Raw genomic sequence first — 23,307 nt, 5'->3', positions numbered from 1 at the left:
ATCTCTCCCCCCCTCTCCCTTCCTCTCTGAAATCAATAAAAATATATTTAAAAAAATAATAATTGCCTCTTGACTTGGAATCAGGACATTAATTTTTTTTTCCTGCTTTACAAAATGTGGATGGTGGGGGAAGGTTGCTGCAAGGAGAAATTTAAGACAACTCTAACCATTCATAAAGACCGAGGAAATTCCAATACTGAGGCCAAGTTCACACCATGACAGGCGATCATGGCTTAATTATGCATATTATTACTACTGAGGGGGAAACCAGGCAATCTCCGAGTTCATTTTTTTAAAGGGGGAGGGGTCAGAAACAAATATTTTGCGAGAGGCATATTGAGTTCAAAAAGTTTTAGAGAAATGTGAAAGGGCTTCTGTATGTCACTGACAGGGACTAGAGAGTTCCCATCACATGGAGGGCAGGTTCCCAAGGGTCTAGGTCAGAGTAGGTACAGTGAGGGAGCTGAAAGGAGTCCACTTGGGACGGGTGGGAGGAGCGCAGAGGGGAGCAGGCGTATTTATCTCTGTGCAGGGAGACTGTTGAAGAAGCAGGCTGCAACTGTCAATAAGCCACGTGTTTACACTTGAAGGAATCCTGAGTAAATGGGCCGTTGCCCAGGAGTCCGCAGAGGTCTCTTCTGTGTTTGGATTTCTCTGAGGAAGAGGGTGGAGGAAGCTTCTGCCGAACAGTCTGGCATCAAGAAGACACACCCATGGCTTTAGAGAACAGTGCCCGTCTGTCTGTATTTCACAATAGTCTGCATTGGCTAATTTTTGGTGAGTTCACATTAAAGAGAGCACACACTTATGCCCGTTCAGTTATCTGTAAGTTCCCCTCATTCTCTACTTTTAACTCACGTCCTCTGGACACCTTCCTCCTTGTTGATGGTTGGCTGTCATTACGGCAATTTCTCAAGAGTTGCCTCAACTCTTGGGCAGAGCTGAACATTTTTCTTTCATAATATCCATACAAATTGCCACAGGCTGCTAACCCAGGGCTTAGGGAGAGTCATCATGGAAGGTTGGCATCCAATCCGTCAGACACTGTCCTTGTCATTACTCTGTTCTCTGTCTGGGAGCGTTAACTTGTTGGTGCACCATTTTAGGGCCAGAGGGTATTTCCTTGAGACTTGTTTCCTGCCACTGGAGGACAAACCACATCTAGAAGCAGCATAATTGACAGTTGTGTCCAGGAAAGGAAGGTCTTATCAAATAATTTTCTGAACTCTCTGCCTATCACGGCAGAAGGAGGATGTTGTCCTGTCAGCACAGGTCGTGTGGAATTGATAACTGAACTGGCCGCTGTGTGGTGGAATTCTGAGGGCTTCCATGGTCGGTGTGTCCCAGAATGGAGAGGAAATAGTCCCTTTCAGCTCCCAATTCTGTGCTTTCAGGGAACTGCTGTTGGAAGAAGACTCAGTCTCTAGTGCCACCCAAAAGAGAAAGTATGGAGAGACTCAAAAGAGATCAAGCAAAAGAACCCCGGACCTTTGGGTGAAGATTTGCCACTCATGAGGAAGGGTTAAAATACAAAGTACATCACAGATTGGCAAAGTAACAACCAAGAGTCTGCTAAAACTGTAAAGAAAGTTGCAGGGAAGAAGAGAAAACAAAATAATCATCAAAGGGAGGATATGTGTGGCCACATGGCTTGGCCACAGGGCATCAGTCCCTGCCTGCGTGGACCTCTCGTGAGAGAAGCTGGCAGACCCTCACAGGGCAGAGCAGTGTGGCAGAAAGGACAGAAAGGGTACACGCATGTCAGCTTGTTTGTGTGCATGTGTATGTGGTGCTTTTGCTTATTGCCATCGACTTTTGAGATCCTCAAGTTTGAATCAGACAATGAAATTGTGAAGGAGTGGTCTCCACAATAAAGCAGCTGATATGAAGAGAAGGAAACAGCCTTTGGCAAAACTGGCTTTGGGTTTTGCTGAAGGAAATATTTGTGCTTAATAGTTAGCAATGCTGTGGGGTCAGAACTGGAAGAAAGGTGGCCCTGTCAAAATTGGACTAAACCCTACATGGTACCCTCTCTTTACCTTACAGTAGGTAGTTGACAAGTGCTTGTTGCTGATGAGAGAACAAAAACCCTGCCACTTGTGTTTAAAAACTCAGAGGTAAATATATATAGTATAGTAAATATGTAAATATGTATACATATTTATATATAGTTAAGTGTATGTTATATATTTTATAATATATGTCATCTGATAAGTATATATAATCTAATTATATACACACATTTATAAAATTATACATATCTATATCTATACTCTATATCTATATCTATATCTATATCTATACCTAAATATCAATGCGATTTTAAGGAACAATATTCAACATTACAACAGAAGCTACATGTGTTTGGAGGAGGAAGAAAGCCATGGGAACTGGGGTGGGCTGGGGTATTTGGGAAAAGATGTCCAAAAATAAGGGATATGTGATCTAAGCCTGGCAGGTGGACAGGACGAAGAAATTAGTCTGAGAAATGGTAAAGGAATTCAAGGAATATGGGAGATAACAGGAAAAAAGTGAAGTCTTAATGAAAGGCATTATGCTAGCACTTCTTCATTTTCATCTCTCTCTTTCTCTCTCTCCCTGTTTTGTATGTTCTATCTTGCTTCCCTTCTGCATGTCTTAAGCCTTTCAAGTAGCACCCTTGGGCCCAGCTACTAGCAACCAGAGCTTCAGTAAATACTTTGACCTCCATGTTCTATGAGCTTCACTTCTAATTTTTCTAGATCTCATTATTTAGTCTTTAAATTATGATATTAACCTCACATTATTCTTTAACTTTAGTTCTCTTTTCTTGCTTTTGTCACTGGAGGGAAAGATTTGTGTAGGGGTCAAAATCTGGCACTGGGATGACTTTAGTCATCCAATAAATACCCACCTACACACTTGAGATGTGTCATACATCACCTTGCCCAAAGGTGAATCTCTTTTATTACATGACCATACATTAGGAATTGAATGTGAAAGGAAAAGACATTTATCGACCTTTCACCACGTGTAAATTCTATGCAAGGCACTCTAGGGGACAGAAATGACTAAGAACTTTACAAAAACTTCATTTATTGGAAGAGACAGATGTATAACAACTAATTCTGCTAATGTTGAAACAAACTATTGCCCTAAGACGCTGTTTCTTCATACTCTATAACAATATGGCAATTGCCATTGATAATGCATATTTTTAACTTAAAATATTTTCCTTGCAAAGTTTCTCCTATAGAATCTAAATATTGAGACAAAATCCAAAGGATTCTGTAAGCCCTGTCCCATTTTTAAATCCTTTTTCTTTTAAACTAAAAACTACTCCTCAATTGTCTGCAGTCAAGCATTCCTCTCAATACAGAGGTTTCTCTGGTTCAACTAAGTTAATTTGTGCCACAGTTGTCTACAGTGCATTCACAGTTAGCTGCTGGATATATCTGCTGCCCATCCCATTAACATAGCCAAAGACACACAAACCTGGTGTTGGTGAAGTAGAGAGAATTCTATGATTTAAAGAGCTTGGTACACTGGTTTGTATTAGGAGAGAGTGAACAGGAGAAAGTTCTTTGTCAGATATTTTTAAGCCTAAAAATTGGATGATTTACAATTGGATGATTTCAATTATCATGTGAAGATTCACTATCTAAATCTTGTAAAAGAAAACTCTTAGGATGTTATGGATATACTAGTAATGGCGAAAAAAGCTTTAGGGCTTCCCAAGTAGAAGGTACTGCTGTGGATGTGTATTACTTCATCTAATTTCACAGGAATCCAATGAGGTGATATACAGAAAAGACTTAGCTTAGCAGGCCCAAAGCTGCTATCCTTAGAAAGCCCTGCATGCAAGATTGGCTCCAGGCTGGCACTGGGAACCTAGATTTCAGGGGGGGGTTTCCATCATTCCCTGAAAAGAGTTACTCACCGGACCCAATTGTTAGTTCAAACAATTCGGTTTATGCTGAACACCTGCTCTCTTTCTGGGAATCTGGACGTTTGGTACGTGCTAGATAGAGGGTGCCTAAGTGACCAGCCCTCAATCAAAAGTCTAGCACTGAATCTCTACTGACACCATTTTGCACCTGCCACAGCTCCTTGCTGGAGGAATTAGCGTGTGCTATGTGATTCCCCTGGGAGGGGACTCTTGGCAGCTTGTGCCTGGTTTCCGCTGGACTTTGCCCCTGCACTTTTCCCTCTGTAGCCATTTGATGTAATAGGATATGACGATATGCCGAGCCCTGTGAGTCCTCCTAGTGACTCATCGAACCTGGGGGTGGATTGGGGGATTTCTGATGCAGGTGTGGGACCGTATTATGGTCTCAGTTTTAAAGGTGAGGAAGCTGATTCATGAAGAGGTTAAGTAATTATCTTAAGATCACCCAGCGGGCTCACGGCAAACCAGGATCTGAACCCAAGCAGGCTGGCTCCAGAGCCCTTATGGAGACTCTGAAATTATAACAATAATACCTCCCTCATTGGGTGATTGTAAGTAAAAGGCGGTGTGTTTGCTTAGGATATACCAAGTATTCACTAAAACTCTATTATTATATCATTACCCACCAGCTCTCTATCAATTCCACCTCCTAACCAGGAAATCTACCATATATTTCCCACAGTTCCAATAATAAGCAGAATGTGTCCAATAAATTGAAACATTTATGAGGAGGGAAAAGACAGGAAAATGGTACAGAACTTATCGTTTACGTATTTTTTTAACAATAATATCTATTACAATGATTTTTCTATACAAATGGAGCCTCTATACTTCTTCGCTTCTTCCTTTGTGTCTCCTGTGGTCTCCTTGTGTCCAGCTTGAACTGTGGTGACCGTGGTAAAGTCACAAAGCAGGCTGGGTTTTTAGAAGCACTGAGGCAGACATAGGAGAGGGTGGGCAGTTTGGCTGAGCCCCCTTCATTGTGGTAACCATATCTACTACCATCCAGCCCCCAAATCAAAGCACTTTGTTTTACAATAGCACATTTAACATTCTGTTTGCTGAAATTATTTCATAATTATCCTCACCCCTTCTTACCTTTCAAGCCTTCTATAGGGTGTCCCAAAATTCAAGCAAGATTTGCAATTTAATTGAATTGCAAATCATGCGTGAACTTTGGGACAGCCTATATTTAATGTAGAAACATCATCCTGTTTCTTTCCAATGAGGAAACAAATGACCCCAAATCCATTCTTGTACTGCGTTCAAAGAAAAACAACTCTTCCTGCTAAATGCCTGCTTGCTGTACATCATAGCAAATGCGTGGCAAGTGCTATGTTTCCTTGGTTGGTAGATCAAGATGTCCTAGTTAGAACTGAGTTGGCTAAAGCTAAAGCACATTACTCTAGAGGGTAAGGAAGATGTCCCTGATTTAAAATTTCCTCTTCTCCATCTACTCCCCCAAACCCACTTTATTTGAGAAGCAAACTTCTTTCACAGTAAGAAATGTGACTTAAAATGCAACTAGCAGGAGAGTAGTGCCTTGGTGATAAACCAGTGGAAATCAATGAGAACAAATTCTTCTTTACAAACACATTTTGATAAAGTAAAATTGGAAGGAACCCCTGGATATTAGGTGCTTAAAAAGGGGACTTAGTCAAAACAAATGCCACAAAAAGGAAATGTGATATAGGAAAAAACCTGATGTATTGAAGGGCTACTTCATGCACACAGTAGACAGTAGACATTTCTGTGGAAAATCCTGGCCCTTGGTGATCAGCACTTTAAGAGCAACATGGTAGAGGTAGAATAAAAAACCCAACAATTTCCTATCTTGAAAAAAAGTGCATTTTTTATCTAAGAAAAGGCAATGTTTTCACACCAAAAATATCTACACTGTTAAGGATCCACTGCAGAGCTGCCCAGTCATTGGATGAATGTTTTAGCAAATGACTTAGTCAAAAGACCTGGGTTTCCCCCTGGCCTGTGTGCTCAGTGGTTAGAGCATCATCCTGCACACTGAAGGGTCTCAGGTTCAATTCTCAGTCAAGGGCACATACCTGGGTTGCAGGTTCACTCCTTGCCCACCCCCCACTCACATCCAGGTGAGTGCAGGAGGCAACCTGTCAATGTGTCTCTCTTCTCTCTCTCTCTCTCTCTCTCCTTTTCTCCCTTCCACTCTTTCTGAAAAGAAATGGGAAAAAAGTCCTCATGTGAGAATTAACCAAAGAATAAAAACAAAAGACCTGGGTTTCATATGACTGTCAGCTGATTTCTCAACAGAAACTATGCAGGCCAGAAGGGAGTGGCAAGAAATATTCAAAGTGATGAATAGCAAGAACCTACAACCAAGATTACTCTACCCAGCAAAGCTATCATTTAGAATTGAAGAGCTTCATAGATGAAAAAGCTAAAGGAGTTCATCACCACCAAACCAGTATTGTATGAAATGCTGACGGGTATTCTTTAAGAAGAGGAAGAAGAAAAAGGTAAAGATAAAAATTACGAACAACAAATTGCCTTCTTATACATTACTGGTGAAATTGGTAAGCCGCGCCCTAACTGGTTTGGCTCAGTGGATAGAGCGTCGGCCTGCAGACTGAAAGGTCCCAGGTTCGATTCTGGTTGCAGGCACATCCCCAGTATGAGATGTGCAGGAGGCAGCTGATCGATGTTTCTCTCTCATCGATGTTTCTAACTCTCTATCCCTCTCCCTTCCTCTCTGTAAAAAAAAAGTCAATAAAACATATTAAAAAAAATCTGATGAACAGAATAACCTCGTGAATATAATAGAATCAGGGGCATAGAAAGGGAGAGGACTGACAATTCTCAGGGGGAAGGGGTGTGGGAGGTACGGGAAGAGATTGTACAAAAATTTTACACCTATGGATGAGGACAGTGGGGGGCGGGTAAGGGCATGGGGTGGGGTGGGAACTGGGTAGAGGGGAACTATGGGGGGAAAAAAGAGAAACAACTGTAATAATCTGAACAATAAAGATTTATTTTTTAAAAAAGAATTATAGGGGGAAAAAAAGACCTGGGTTTCAGTTTTAGCTGTGTCATTTGACCAGTTGCCCGACCCTACATAAGTCACCTCATCTATTCCACCGCAGTCTCTCAGTGTAATTTCTGTGGAGTGGGGGATATAGTAATACTTCCCAGGACTGTTGTGAACATTAAATAAGATCATGCAGTCAGTGTGCTGACAGAATCATAAATTAGTACCTAAATGTTAGCAATTAATATTTTGATCCAATGATGTTAACTAGCACCAAGATTGAAGAGAAAAATCAAACAAAATAAAAACCTAGTTCCCACCATATTGAACATTAAGAAACGAGGGTCACCTCAAGAGGAGAGCCTTATAAAGCTAAATTACAAATGAAAAGGGTGTTGCAATAAACAGGTCAAAATATTAGCTCTCCCTCATTGCAGCAGCCTTAACCCCTCCTCCAAGGTGTGTCTGGTTGACATCACTCACAGTGGTCTAAAAAGGCAATGGGCATCAATTAAGATTTAGCTCAGAGCCTCTGAAGTAGCCAGTGATTTAGTTTCTAGGATTAAGAAAGACAAAATCATACTGATGGCTGGATAAGCATAACATTCCTTTCCATTGTGATCATCCTACATCAAGGAAAGGTTTGAAATGTAGGCAGTGTAGTATGAGGTGCCTGCTAAAGTTATTAGACGGTTGAACTTTTGAAAAACACAGCAGCACAAATGTGTTTTATCAATCTTTACTGTTGGTAAGAATCTTGGAGAAAGCAAATGTGACTCATCCCCACTGCAGCTCACTCTGAAATGGATCAACCTTCTAAAGCACTCATCGTGCCTGTTAGTTCAGGTCCATCCACATGGAGTCTCCTCTCCCTTCAGTCATTCAAACGTCCTGTGCTCTCTTCCTAAATGCTGCAGACTGTCATCAGGTTCAGAATAAGCTGCAATTAGTAGGTCTCTCAGCTTCTCTTACAAGGAACTTATTTTTCAGTGGAAATTTTTGTAATGGTTTTTGTCTGATTTTTAACTCTTCCATAGACCATACTCCCCAGCTCAGCCCTTGGCAATGGGACTCTAAAGAGTGAATGATACCACTTTGGTATCATTTCTTAAGGTAATTTCTTAAATTTAGCTACTCACTATCTTGGCACCTTCCACACAGCACCATGGTGAATACATTCTGCAGAGCTATAAAATGTCTGAACTCTGAGAGATTTACAAGACTGGATCTGGGCTCTCAGTGTTTCAGGGACCCACTTGCATTTAATTTACTGGTTGAAGGTGATACGGTGTTTGGCAAGGTCGCCCAGCTCAGTGACCAAGGTGCTGCTTAGAACTTACTGTGGTAACCTGACAGCTACTCCCCTCTTCCCCAGCCCCCAAGGCCATTCGAAAGTTATAAAGAGAGATGGGCATGGAGGTTAACCAGAAATCCAAACAGATGGAGAAAGGCTTTCAACTTAAAAAGTAAAACAATGATGATTTATTTAACTTACAAATAAAATAAACACAATTTAATTTATGAATTATATTTATTCCCCTGATTCCTCATTAGCACAGAATCAAGAGTTGTCTGTAACTTTTTTTCTTTGTATTATGAGTCACACTGAAGTAATTACTATAACACTTGGGTACATTACAAATCAACACACAATGAAACAAATAATCCCAATAGTTTTCCTACTTTAAATCAACTTCAAAAAAATTCCATCCTGGCAGGGACTGATGATCTTGTTCCCACGTACTATAGACACTCCATAAATGTTTGTCAGACTGATGACTAGTACACAAATTGGTCTACATGAAAACAAAGGAAAGAAAACTTTATTTTAATCCTCACCTGAGAATATATTTATTGATGAGAGAGAGAAAAAGAGAGAGAGAGACATTGATCAGTTGCCTCCTATACTTGTAGGACCAGGGATGGAACCTGCAATCCTTTGCTGTACAGGGCGACACTCCAACCAGCTGAACCACCCAGCCAGGGCAAGGAAAGTAAACTTTAAAAAATTATCCTTGTATTTCATTTTAATATTTGTACTATGTGCTCTCCTTTATCACCTAGGTATCTTTACAGAGGTTGAGCTGAACTTAATTGGATTGTTTCATTCATCCCCTTTTATTTGTTTACTAGAGGCCCAGTACATGAATTCATGCACGGGTGGGTCCCTAGGCCTGGCCGGCGATCAGGGCTGATCAGGGTCAGGCCGATCAGGCCCAGGCCGGAGAGGAGGTGATGGTTGCCAGGCCGAGCATGGAAGGAATGGATGCCGGATGCTGACACCACCATTGTCAGCACCCCACCACCACGCAGTTAACCTGCCTCCCCGCTCCTCCTTCCCTTGCTGCCACACCACCACCGTGACTGGTGGGCAGAGGGCCAATCAGGGCCTGCTGACCAGGGGGAGGGATGGGACATGGGAGGTTGGCTGTCAATCCCAAGGAAAGAGCCGGCCCTCGTCTGCCCTGGGAAAGGTGCTGCATCCACTGCCACCCACCCCCAGTTCCCTGTCCCAGACTGGGGCCTGGCCAGGGGAAGGGACTGCAGGAGATTGGCCGGCAGGCCCTGATCAGGAGATCAGGGCCTGCTGGCCTGGGGGAGGGATCTCGGGAGGTTGGCTGGCTAGGGGAGGTTGGTTATGGGAGCGCACTGACCACCTGGGGGCAGCTCCTGCATTGAGCATCTGCCCCCTGGTGGTCAGTGTACATCATAGTGACTGGTCATTCTGGTCGCTTAGGCTTTTATATATATAGATTTGTTTTTCATTTTCCATGGTCTTCTATTCTGAAATTCTCTTCTCTTGTCAAATCCTACACATTCTTTTTTTTTTAAAAAAAATATTATTTATGGTTTTTAGAGAGAGAGAGAGATAGAAACATCAATGAGAGAGAAATATCAATTGGCTGCCTCCCACAAGTTCCCAACTAGGGATGGAGCCTGCAACCTGGGCATGTGTCCTGACTAGGAATCAAACTAGTGACCTCTCTGTGCATTAGCTGACACTCAACCACTGAGCCACATTGGCTGAGCAAACCCTACTCATTCTTTTTTTTAAAAATATTTTTATTGATTTCAAAGAGGAAGGGAGAGGGAAAGAGAGATAGAAACATCAATGATGAGAGAGAATCATTGATTGGCTACCTCCTGCACGCCCCCTACCAGGGATCAAGCTCACAACCCGGGCATGTGCCCTTGACTGGAATCAAACCCGGGATCCTTCAGTCTGCAGGCCAATGCTCTATCCACTGAGCCAAATCGGCTAGGGCCCCTACTCATTCTTTAGGCCTCTTGTATTTTATAAAAACTTATTCTCTCTCCTTCTCTTCCTCCTACTAGCTAATGTGTATCCAGCATTTATTCTGTCAGATACTATTTTAGGTACCTTGCGTATATCAACTCACAAAACGCTCAAGACCATATATTGACTCATAAAACCTTCAAAACCACCCAGTGAGGTAAGACTGTTTTACCTCCCTTGTGCAGATGAGAAACTAAGAAATAGAAAGGTAAAGTAACCCTCTCAACAGCGCACAGCCGGTGGGTGATGGAGGTGGGATTCAAGCCCAGGCAGTGGCTCTAGAACTGCCCTCTTAAGCACCCCACCAGTTACTCTTAGATCTGCCAATTTCCTGAACTCCAATGATCTTTTTTTTAAAGCAAGGAAAGTGATAATTATGATCATTTTATTAGAAAAAGAACTTATACTGTTTGTTCTATTGTATTTGATGCTTTAAATTTAGTTCACATCTTTTTATGTCTCTGTGTATGGATCAGCTTTATTCTTTTTTAACAGTAGCATGGTATTCCAAAGTGTGAATTGCCAAATTGTAATAAGAACCCTACTGATGGATTTTGGACTGTTTGCAGTGTCATGCACAACTGCATTTTAAATTGCCTCAAAAGGAAGAAACTCATGCTGGGTTGAACTGAAATAGAGAGTGTTGGGCCAAAAGGCTCTTAAAAAATGATAAATTATGCAGCAGAGAAAAAAAAATGGCATAGAAGTGACCAAAATTGTCTCAGTATTGTTGGGGATATTGTTGGGAAGTTAAATGATTTATGTGAAAAATCTTTTTCCTATGCAACATTTAACTATGGAATAGACACATTTTGCTGTTAGACCATCCTGGCAGGGACACAAGGGGACCAATCACAGGCCTGCTTAGAGTAAGATAGTATATGGAAGCATTACTGAGGTTTTCCTATGGCTGGAGCAAGCTGTCAGCAACATCTTCTCTGAAAAATGCTTAGGCCAAAAATAGTCTTTGCTCTACTATATTGAGTTGAACTCTGTTTTCAATCAGGCTGCTATTCAAACACTGGAGTAGGTCCAAAATTGCTTTCCTGAGGAAAAGTCTGTCTTTGCTACAGATTGTGCGGCCAGATAAAGTGGGCTTCTTACTTTCACAATGGATTGCCAGACCTGCAGCCACTTATCCTGTGTGCAAGAGGATGGCTCCCACTCAGCTCGCTGGCAAAGGGACCAGCTCGCAGGTCCCATAGTGCACTGGTGCAAGTCTGCCCATGGCCACATATATACGTAACTGCAAGTGGCACAAATAATCCCATCATTTTAAGAAATGGATTATTAGTTCTAAACAACTGAACTGTTGCCTTCATTTCTAATGCTTCCCCTTGCTTCAGACACACACACACACACACACACACACACACACACACACACAGAGAGAGGCCAATAAAGTAAATAATTTAAAGTAACCAAAAAAATGAGTGCCAATCTAGCAGACCTAAGTTTATTTTAAATACAACTTTATGAAATCTGTTAATCCTCACTGTCAGTTATAACTGAATTATATGTGCTTTTGAAAGCTGTGTAATGGATAGCATCTTGTGCATAATTGTTGAAATATGTTTTAATTGTATAATTTACATCTGAGATTCCTTGTCAACCATAAAGACACAACCTCACTATATTCCAATACCATATTTTAAGGAAAAATTGGATTTGATTGGCTCGAGTGCTTCTTGAGGGTATGGAACCTACTGCACATGTTTTTTTTTTTAAAAAAAATATATTCCATTGATTTTTTACAGAGAGGAAGGGAGAGGGATAGAGTTAGAAACATCGATGAGAGAGAAACATTGATCAGCTGCCTCCTGCATACCCTCCAATGGGGATGTGCCCGGAATCGAACCCAGGACCTCTCAGTCCACAGACCAACGCCCCATCCACTGAGCCAAACCGGTTAGGGCTACTGCACATGTTTTTAATTACTTGGATACTTCCTGCATGTGAGGATGGGGACTTTTCTTGGCTTCACTACTGAATCTTCAACACCTACCACCATGTCTGGCCCATAGTGGGCCCTTAACAAATGTTGAATAAATAACTAACTTACTTTCTGAAATGAGACATGGTATCTGTGCTGGTTTATCTTTTTTAAATTTTTTTTCCTTCATTGATTAAGGTATTACAAATGTGTCCTTATCCCCTCATTGTCCCCCTATCCTCCCACTCATGCCCCGCCCCCCCGGATGTCTCTGTATCCATTGGTTATGCTTATATGCATGCATATACGTCCTTTGGTTGATCTTATGTGTCAACTTGGCTAGTCTAAGATACCCAAACATTTGATCAAACATTATTTTAGATGTTGCTGTGAAGTTATATTTTAGGTAAGATTAACATTAAAATCAGTCAATTCTGTGTAAAGCAAATAACTTTCCATAAGGTAATTGGCCTCATTTAATCAGTTGAAGGTCTTAAGAGAAGAAAGACGAACTTTTCCTGAGCTATAATACTGCCGGCAGACTTTGCACTCAACTGCAACATCAACTCTTCCCTGGGTCTCCAGCCTGCCAGCTTAGGCTGCAGATTTTTATAGTTTCCATAAATGCATGAGCCTATTCCTTAAAATAAATCTCTATGTATACGTATTTGTAGACACACACATCCTAGTGGTTCTGTTTCTCGGAGGAACCTCTAACCATACAGTATCCCTTAGTTATTTACTCTTTCAATGAATCAATCAATACATTTCATCCCCAAAATCACACTCATCCATCAAACTCCCACAGCCACCAAAGCCAGACACAACCCCTGACACCAGCTATTGACTTCAACTTCTCCACTAGGCAGAGTGTTACCTCCTCACTGTTTCGTTTCTCTAGTGATGCAAAGCACCTGCACATGTTCTCTCTAGAGAAGCAGGTGCCGAGAGCCCTGCGCATGATGAAGCCACGGTGCGACGGCGGCAGGTGAGGCCCTGGCTCCCCACTGGGCTCTTAGGGGAAAATACTTCCCATGGTGAAGCCGAGTGGCTGATGGTATCACTTCCTCTAAATATTTCCACTCTTTACGAGTGAAGCTGTGGGTGGGGAATTTCAGAGTCATGGAAACTAGTCAGAAGGTTACAAAGGGTTCACAAACACTGTGCTAATTAGTCCCATACACTGTAAGGAGAAGATGACTCTAAAAATACATTGGTACGAAATGTGGTCCTCTTCCGCATTCAGCAAAGCGATGGGCCCTGGCGGCGCCTGTTTGCCCATCTGGAGGAGGATGTGTTCATAAAGAGTTTTCATAGACACCCTTCTACCCGGGTTCCTGTGGCAGGGGAAGTGGGCTGGGAGGGTGAAAGCTTTCCTGAGTGTGCCGGCAACCAACACGATTTTTCATCCCTGAGTACCTTTCATCTCAGGAGTCCGTGATACCCCTTCCTTGTCTCTGTTTCAGGTCTCTTCCCTCTCTTGATGTTTTTTTTTTGTTGTTTGTTTGTTTTTAAATACATTTTATTGATTTTTTACAGAGAGGAGGGGAGAGCGATAGAGAGTTATAAACATCAATGAGAGAGAAACATCGATCAGCTGCCTCCTGCACACCCCACACTGGGGATGTGCCCGCAATCAAGGTACATGCTCTTGACCGGAACCGAACCTGGGACCATTGAGTCCGCAGGCCGACGCTCTATCCCCTGAACCAAACCGGTTAGGGCAGATGTTTTGTGTTTTTTTTCTTCTGACCCTCAAGTTCTTGATTCATTCACTTCTTATCCACAGTTAAAACCTATTTCTAGCATGAGACAAAGCTTCTTGCCTGTGCTGGTAATATTTAATACGTCAGAGAAGGAGAAATTTGGAGAGCATTGTGCCTTCCTGAAGTTACATTCTGAGGCTTCATCTCTGGCAATTACCGAGCACTGCCCATTGATAGAGGTGATAGATGTCATATGTCTGCACAATAGGATACCGGTAAAATGGTATCCTATTGTGCAGACATATGACATCTATCACTTCTATCACTTCACATCTATTTGCATCGGCATGGATGATCCTCCAAAATAATGTGGAGCCTGAGAGCCAGTTTTGGAAAAATAAATATGTTGTGATTACATTAGTGAAAATTTCCCAAACAGGCAAAAATAAACTGCATACACACATAATTATAATTAATTTGTATGGAAATATATAAAAATTGCATATACACATATGCACTTATGTGTACATACAGACATATGGTGCTAAGTCTGCAGTTCCCTTCCTTTGTGGGAGGCATGGGTGCAGACGGGCACAATCGGTTAGGGGCGTGCAGCAGGCTCAATTGAGGGTTGGTAAGGTGATCATGTACTTGTTTTATTGTTTCCACTATTATCTAGAATATGCATAGACATTATACAATCCTCTTTGTAGTATGAAATGTTTCACGATACTTCTAAAATTTCTAAATTGAAATTTACCTGGATTATTAGCCCTTCGTTATCACCTTCCTTGGAAAGTGGACAGGCCAGTGGCTTGGACAAGAACAGGAGCTTAGAGAAATTAAACCCAAAGTTAACTGAGTTATAGACCTCTGTGAACCAAACCTTCTACCTGAGGAGATTGTGAAAAGGAATGTGGAGGCAGTGATACCTCCGCCTGTCACCTCATTTCACCATTGCCAAGTGACTTCTAAACCCTGAGTATTTTTCCATGCAACTAGAACCACCATATAAGGAAGCTTTGTGGTGTGCCACTTTTCAGTAGTCTATACTAGCGCTGCCTGGATATTTGGGAGCCAATGTGGAGAGTGAAGTTATGTGTTTGGATGACTAAAAAGGCCTACAACAAGCAAGGGTAGCTTGGACATCCTCTGCCCTGGCCCACACCATTCCTAGCCCTGTGGCACACACTGGACAGGCACTGGATGAGTAAGACAGCCATGCTCTCCAACAGCTCTTATGGGGCTCTGCCCATCTTCTCTCATGCCAGTCCCACCTGCCAGTGTTTGCCATTGTGCTGCCAGTACAATCAGAAACATGTTCCTTTATATAAACTGTCCCACATTTCTTTTTATTTAAAGACAATTCGATTTAAAAGAAAAAAACATTTATACCACTCCTGAAAATAAAAACAGTGCCATTGCAGTTACTAGCAAATAATCATGAAAAATAAATTCAAAATAAAAAACACACCCACAAACCATGCTATTACCTTTTAGCTAGCTACCATTGCCTACCAATGGCTCATAACCTGAGATCCACTTTCTCTTTGTTAAAAAAGTAAATGACAATGGATAGAGGATGTTAAGATCTGGCCCAAATTAAAAGAGTGAAAATGAAAACGCTTTCTCCCTGTGACAAAGTCTAGTGATTCAATGTGATTTAATAACACATCTGTGTATTTTTAAAATATATTGTTATTGATTTCAGAAAGGAAGGAAGAGGGAGAGAGAGATAGAAACATCAATGATGAGAGAGAATCATTGATCGGCTGCCTCCTGCACACCCACAACTGGGGATCGAACCTGGGACCCTTTGGTCCACAGTCCGACGCTCTATCCACTGAGCCAAACCAGCTAGGGCAACATATCTGTGTATTGCATACCATATAAAATTATTATATGGTGCCCCACACTTTGGAAATTTTGATGAAATGAGAAGAAGGGGGACAGAGAAGCAGAAGGAAACTGGAGGGGAATAGTAGGATGTGTCTTCATGGGTGCAGCTTCATGCAATAGTTAACCTGGGTCCTTCCTCCCAGGGGATCTCAGAGGGGAGGAGGAAGACCTTCCCCCATAGGGCCTTGAGATGGCTATGAGGAATATCAAAACGCAGACACCTAAGGTCAAAGAGTTGGTCATTGGAGAACAGAGAATGAACCAACTTGAGTATCCACAGCATGTATTGTAGGTGGTTTTGAGTTCCTCCAGAAGCCACCCTCACACAGGATTCAAGTGCATGTGGTTTAAGAAGTGATCCCAGGACACCCTGGTGGGGAGTTAGCAGTGGGAGAAGTGAAAGGGGAGAAAGGAAAGCCATGAAGGGCACAGCAACTACGGTGCGCAACTGGAACTTAAACCCATGTGGAAACTTTGGGAAAAGGTCAGACATGTATCTTAAGAGTTATTCCACTCATGCCTGAAGGAACTGGGATCCTTATAGCCCAGTGGTTCCCAACCTTTTTTTTGGCCATGCCCTACATAAGCATCTCTAAAATCCTAATGTCCTCCCCCCCGAGACATATAATTCTTAGTTTTCCAAAAAGTAAACTCCTATTCATGTGGAAGAAGCCTAAAAGGCCTTTAACTTGGTCTAAACAAGCTTCCAAAGAACATGGCATCCATGAAAGAGAAAAATAAAAGAACGAAAGGACAGTTGAAGTACTAAGGAAGAAATCATTAAGAAGTTGTTAAAAAGAAATAATAATGGGAAGTGGTATGGAAAAAATAGTAAATACAGTTTCAAAACATATAATAGAGAACTGAAATGTATAAATATGTCATAATGCATATTTACATACTGTATATGAGGCCCCTAGAACCATAAGAAATGCAAAAAATTCACTATTAATAACTCATTCTCAAATTGCCCCCCCTTAAAAATCAAATTGCCCTCCTGTGGGGCATGTGCCCCACAGTGAGAACCACTGTTAAAGCCCATTGGAGAGTTAATTTTGGGGCATTTTCATTTGCCTTTGGGCAATTACAGTGGTGCTGCCTGGCTTAAAGAAAGTCCTCAGGTCCCGATTCAGGCTGCTAGGAGTCAGCCCAGTCCTGATGAGGCCTGAAGGACTGTAGGTAGGACCCTGACTGCTTCTATGACACTCTTCTCTGCTAGTAACTTTAAAATATTATCACATTTAATCCTTACCACAGCCCTTAGCATAGCTATTTCCCTTATTTTCATATAGAGGAAGAGGCACCAGGAATTATAACATTGACCGAAGTATACATCCTGTATTCTCCTTCACCTCTGGTTATACCTTCTGAGTCTTCTTCTTCCTTTTTTTTAAATATTGAAGTGAAATTCCAATAACATACATTAGCCTTTTTAAAGAGACAGTTGTGTGGTATTCAATATATTGAGAATGCTGTGTAATCAGCACCTCCATCTAGTTTGAAAACATTTTTATCACCCCAAACGGAAACTCCATACCCATTAAGCAGTTGCTTCCCATTTTTCACTACCACCAGCCCCTGGTAACCATCAAGCTGCATTCTTCCTCTGCTGATTTACCTATTCTGGATATTTGATATAGATAGAATCATATACTTTTTGTTCCTGGATTTTTCCACTTAGCACAATGTTTTTGCGACTTATCAATGCTGTAGCATGTATCAGTACTTCATTCTTTTCTGTGGCTGAATAAACTCTATTGTATGGTTATACCACATTCACTTGTTGATGGACATTTAAGTTGTTTCCACTTTTTTGCTATTGTGGGTAGTGGTCCTATGAAAATGCATGTACATGTACTTATTTGAGTCCCTATTTTCAGTTCTTTTGGATTTATAACTAGGAGTGGAATTACTGGGCCATGGCGTAATTTTGTGTTTAACTTTTCAAGAAACTATCCTAGTCTTCTTGAAGCGCTCATTCTCCTGTGCCTCTATTTAAATGTTAGAATTTCTCGAGGTTTAATTCTAAGCTACCGTTCTCTTTTTTCATTTGGTGCTGTTAAGTATAGTCATATACTGCATGACAGTGTTTCAGTCAATGACAGGCTGCATGTAGAACAGTGGTCCCATGAGATCATAACGGAGCTGCAAATTTTCCATTGAATAGTGATGGTGTAGCCATGATGACATCCAAGCAGAATGCATTACACACGTGTTTGTGGCAATGCTGGTGTAAACAAATCTACTGTGCTGCCAGTCATATAGAAGTATAGCACTTACAATTATGTACAGTAAATAATACTCAATAAGGAGAACTAATGGCCATGTTTCTAGCTTATGTACTTCCTATACTGCACTTTTTATCATTATTTTAGTGTGCTCTTTCTACTTATTAAAAAAGTTTGCTGTAAACTAGTATACTGTGATATACTGGCAGTAGCCTTATACATCTGGTGTTTGCAGTGTCTCTTGATTGTACAATTTTTTCCTGTGCTTGATTTAATTTCATGTTATTTTGTTTATCATGGCCCCCGAGTGTTTGTACAATGACAAAATTGCCTAACGACACATTTCTCAGAACATATGCCCATCGTTAATCAATGCCTGACTGTATGTATCACCTGTACTCATGGCTTCAATTACCATCTGGGTCTCGGTATCCTTGCTGTCCACCACCAGGTCCTGTTGATTTTCCTTTCTAAGCTGACTAATTTCTAGTTGTATATTATGTCTCCACTGTCACCACTCTTATCTTGTCTGTACTCCTATAGACGTCCTTGTGTGGCTGACTTTATTGATCTAACTGGTCTCCCTGTCCACAGACAAGGCCCTTCTCATCCATTCTGCATTCCATACCAGGAGGGATTCCTTTAAAATGCAGGTCAGATCACAGAACCTCTAGCGTGTTCACCTTTCAGAACAAGCAACATTTTTAATGCTGTCCCTTTAGGCTCATTTTGAGCTACTCCCCTCTTCCCTCTGGCCACTGGCCTTAATTGTGCTGGACAATTCTGTGGTCTCCCGTCTGAGGGCATGGTACACTGTTCCCTCGGTCTGGAGCATTCGCCTTGTGAACTCACAGTTTTTCCAGTTCTCATATCCATCTTCCTTATGGAAACCTCCCAACTCCAGGTGAGATCAGGTCCCCCACAGTATGTTCTGGTCCTCATCACATTTGTGTACTTTTAAAAAGTATATATTTTTATTGATTTCAGAGAAGAAGGGAGAGGGAGAGAGAGATAGAAACATCAAGGATGAGAGAGAATCATTGATTGGCTGCCTCCTGCATGCCCCACACTGAGGATCGAGCCCACAATCCGGGCATGTGCCCGGACCAGGAATCGAACCGTGACCTCCTGGTTCATAGGTCGATGCTCAACTAGCCATGCTAGTCAGACACATTTGTGTACTTACTAATTAACGTCTGGACTGTACTTTTGAGAGGAGATGGGGCAATGTCAGTTTTGCTTCAACTTATGTAAGTTTTGACTTAAAAGTGGATATTTACTAGATGTCTGTTAAATTAATTAATGGGAAATGGTGGAGCTCTAACTCAAAACTGATTTCATGTCCTTCCCTTTCCACTGCTCCACCTGCCCCATCCTTACAACAGGAATGTCCTTGAAAATAACCAAACTGGGGAAGAAACAGAAGCAAGGAGGAAAACCGCGGGGCTGGTTCCCAGGGTCTGTCATGGACATTGCTCCTCACCCACACTTCCGGGTGGGAAACCAGCCTCCCGGAGAAAGGAGGGGCTCTCCTGCGGGAGGGAAAAGCACTGGAGCACCCACTCCACCTCTCGTCACCCGCACAGGGAGAAGACTGCCTGCCCTCCACACAGCCTTCAGCATGTAGCAGTCACCCCTTACCCATGGGAGATAACATTCCAAACCGCCAGAACCTGGGATAGCACCAAACTTTATATAAACTACTAGAGGCCCGATGCATGAAAATTTGTGCAAGATTAGGCCTTTCTTCCTCCAGCTTCCAGCACCGACTTCCCTCCGGTACCCGGGACCCGGGCTGCTTTGCTCCAGCTACTACTGCCAGGCACCCAGGACCTGAGCTGCTTTGCTCTGGCCTCCCAGGCTGCTTTGCTCCGGCCGCTGCTGCCACCCACCGGTTCCCCATGGTTTCCCGTTTGCCATGCTGAGATCGGAGCCTGCAGGCCTGTGTGTGTGGGGGGGGGAGGAGGGGGAACGAGAGGTGGTCAATGCACCGCATGGCGACTGGTCGAGCGGTCGTTCTGGTCATTACGCTTATGGTGCCTGGCCTTTTATTATATAGGATTTTTTTTTATTATACACACATACCTATGATAAAGTTTCATGCATAAATTAGGCACAGTGAGAGATTAGCAATAATAACTAATAATAAAATAGAATAATTATAATAATATACTGTAATAAAAGTTACATGAGTGTGGTCTCTCTCAAAATATCTTATTTTACTGAACTCACCTTTTCACTTAAAGGTCAGATTTTACAGCTTCTCTTTGGCATATCTGAGTGGCCAGCATCCCTACTTTTGCACTTGGGTCCATTATGAAATAAAATAAGGTTTCCTTGAACACAAGCATTGTGATGCCGAGACAGTCAATCTGATAACTGAGCCGGCTACTGTGACTAGCAGGTGGGGAGTAGATACATGTGGAGATGCTGGACCAAAAGATGATTCGCATCCCGTGCAGGATGGAGCAGGACAGTGCAAGATGTCATTGTGCTACTCAGAACGGTGCATAATTGAAAACTTGGGGATTGTTTATTTCTGGAATTTTCCACTTAATATTTTTGGACCACAGTTGATGGCCAGGTAACTAAAACCACGAAAGTAAAACCTCAGATGGGGGAACTAATGTATAACCCTTTTAGAATAGCTTCCCCCTTTGAATTTGTATATGTTCTTTATTTTTAAATAATTTCAACAAGACAAAAAGTGCCCTTGAATCCTTTGTGGAAGAAAGGCAATTGCATGGATGAATGAGTTAAATGAATTAATAAATATAGAGAAAAGTGTGAATGGAGCTGTTGGTGTGGCCCAGTATGGACACATAGAACAAGTGCAATTTGTCCCCAACCCCTTAGAAGGGATGCTGATGACCAGTTCTCTGCAGACCTGGGACACACACTGAGTTCAATTCTCAATCACCATTTCTTGCCCCCCTAGGAGTCTTTCCCAGAGAAGCTGAATATGGATGGCAGCATAAGTGACTCTAATCCATCACTAAGTGGAAGTGACAGCCCACACTCTGAAGTACTGAAATAATTTAGGAAAAGCAAAAGCTCAAGATTATCACAGGTAAGCTCTCTGAGGACGGTAGGGAGAGGGAGGAGCCATCTACTTTACACACCAGGAAGTACCTGCCCAGGATGATTTTAAAAAAATAGAATCACAGAGGCTTTAAGTTGCACTAAAGCCAGTGCCTCCAGGTCAACTTGAAGGAGGCCTGGAATCACTGTTTCTCCTCTGGGGCATGTTGAGTCCCTCCCACCTCCATTTAAGGGGTGTTAACGGTGGGAAACACCACCAGATGTCTGACACCAACTCAGGAAGTCAGAGTCTGAGTGAGTCTCCCCACTTCTCCCCTCAGTTCACAGCAAGGGTTTGAGAACTCACCCAGGGCAGCACCATTGGTGGCTCCTCTGGTCTCCCTGGTGTCCTTGCCTTTCTCTGGGCAGCAGGCAGGAGGTGGTAGCTCAGTTCTGAATCATGATCAAACTTCTCTTGTTGCAGCCACCAGCCTTGCTTCTAAAGGCAGCTGCAAGCATTTCCTTACTGAGCAACCACACACGTAGAGTATGAGTGGCGTAAGCGTGTGTGTGTTTTTCCTTCCGGTGCTGTGAAGTGATGTTGTCTCAGTTCGTTTCCTCTCAGAGCTTTTTTTTTTTTTTTCTCTCTCTCTGTCAGAACTGATACACTGTGGACGATTTGTAGTTTAGGGACAGGTAAGAAATCTAGTTTGAATCTATACTGTTTGCTACCTTGAGAAAGACGGGTGATCTTTTAATTATTAATGCAATACCACTCTGTGGAATGCACTTTCTAATTGGCATAAGCTCCTTTCAAGGCTGCATAGAGGCAAAAATTAGTCTATTTTAAGGCCAATCAAATTGGGATTTTTGTGGCTTTATGGACTCCATATGTTCCAGAGTTCCACTATAAGTTGACACAAAACATCCTTCCATTTTACAAGTATGTATTGAGCCTATACCCTGTGTTAGGCACCCTGCTAGGGGCTAGGTATGCAAATGGAGACTCTCCTACTTAAATGTGATGAGTGTGTGGAAGGGAATTGGAAAATTACTTAGTCCCAAGACCTTTGTGTTTTTCTGGCTGTACTTTTGAGTAGCAGACAAGTGGATATGCTCTGAAGCCAAGCTCCCAGGTTTGAATTACCTCTACCCTTTAAACTCTTTTGCATTTCTGTGTCTTAGCTTTTTCATCTGCAAAATGGGAATAATCATAGGGTTGTTGTGAGAATTAGATAAGTTAGTATATGTAAAGCATTAAAAGAGTACCTGGCACAAATAAATAAGTAAGCAATATTTACATTTTTGCTATTTTTATTTGTGATAATTGATGTTATTATAAGTTCAGTCCTTTGCTTTTGCCTTCTCTCCCCTACTTCCCACACCTTGCTGGTACCTAGAAAATGACTTGGGGGCATACAGGGTGAGAAATGAGGGAGAGGGCATGACAATAGATGCTCCCAAGATGACCAGTGGTACCTGATGCTCCTGCTCCTTCCTGCTCCAACGCCGAGGCAAGGAAAGGGTTGTGCTGGGTGCTCCCCTCATCTTTATACTCCTCTCATGTTGTATGTTTCACTCTTGTGAATTCTAGTGTGTTGTTTTGTTTTGATTTGCAGTAAGATTTCTCTGAAATTCAGATACATGCCATTTATTTAAAAATGTTGAGTTATCCTATACCATGCTAAGGAATACTCTGCCATAAGCAGACATCACATTTAAACAAAGAAACAAATACTCAGGCCAATGCTTTGTGCCATTGAGATTTATCAATACATCAGCAACAAGAACGTTTATATTAATAATCATCCACATATTGCATTCTTAAGTGTAATTAGCAATATTCATGGTGAAAATAACAAGTTACTCTATTTTTAATCTTTATTTCTCTTTCCTTAAAAAAACATTCTAGAGTACATGTTATGTATGCATCAAGAACTATTGTAGATTTTGGGTAGAATTATCTTTTTTCCAAGTTTTTATTTTATAGTGCAGAATATTTTTAATAAATTGATAGAGGTAGAGGAGTAATATGGACAGTACATATTTTTTTCAAAATGTCCCTGTACTAATTTCCTATTACACTAATCAGCTAAAGTATTAGGTTTTTCATTAGATGTTAAGCAGTATAAATTTAAATGTGTCAATTTTAGAAAAAATAATTTACAGTTATCTACACTAATAAAAGAGAATCATGGTAATTAGTGTACGACCGCTACCCTTCCCATTGGCTAATCAGCATATCCTTATGCAAATTAACTGTCAGCCAAGATGGCGGCCGGCAGCAGGCAGCTGG

General features: G+C 41.8%; 1 protein-coding gene across 1 annotated transcript in view; it reads right to left on the bottom strand.

The window, feature by feature from the left end:
• The window catches only part of NEDD9 (neural precursor cell expressed, developmentally down-regulated 9), a 179,274-nt gene extending 157,747 nt beyond the window's left edge, over positions 1 to 21,527 (bottom strand). The window contains exon 1 of the mRNA XM_014549559.1: positions 21,379 to 21,527. The gene's annotated coding sequence lies outside the window, so the exon portion shown is untranslated. The remainder of the gene's footprint in view (positions 1 to 21,378) is intronic.
• Between the last annotated feature and the right edge of the window lie 1,780 nt (positions 21,528 to 23,307).

This window comes from Myotis brandtii, unplaced genomic scaffold, assembly GCF_000412655.1.
Source record: "Myotis brandtii unplaced genomic scaffold, ASM41265v1 scaffold56, whole genome shotgun sequence".
NCBI lineage: Eukaryota > Metazoa > Chordata > Mammalia > Chiroptera > Vespertilionidae > Myotis > Myotis brandtii.
The sequence above is the reverse complement of the archived record's forward strand: the minus strand, read 5'-3'. Positions and strand labels throughout refer to the sequence as shown.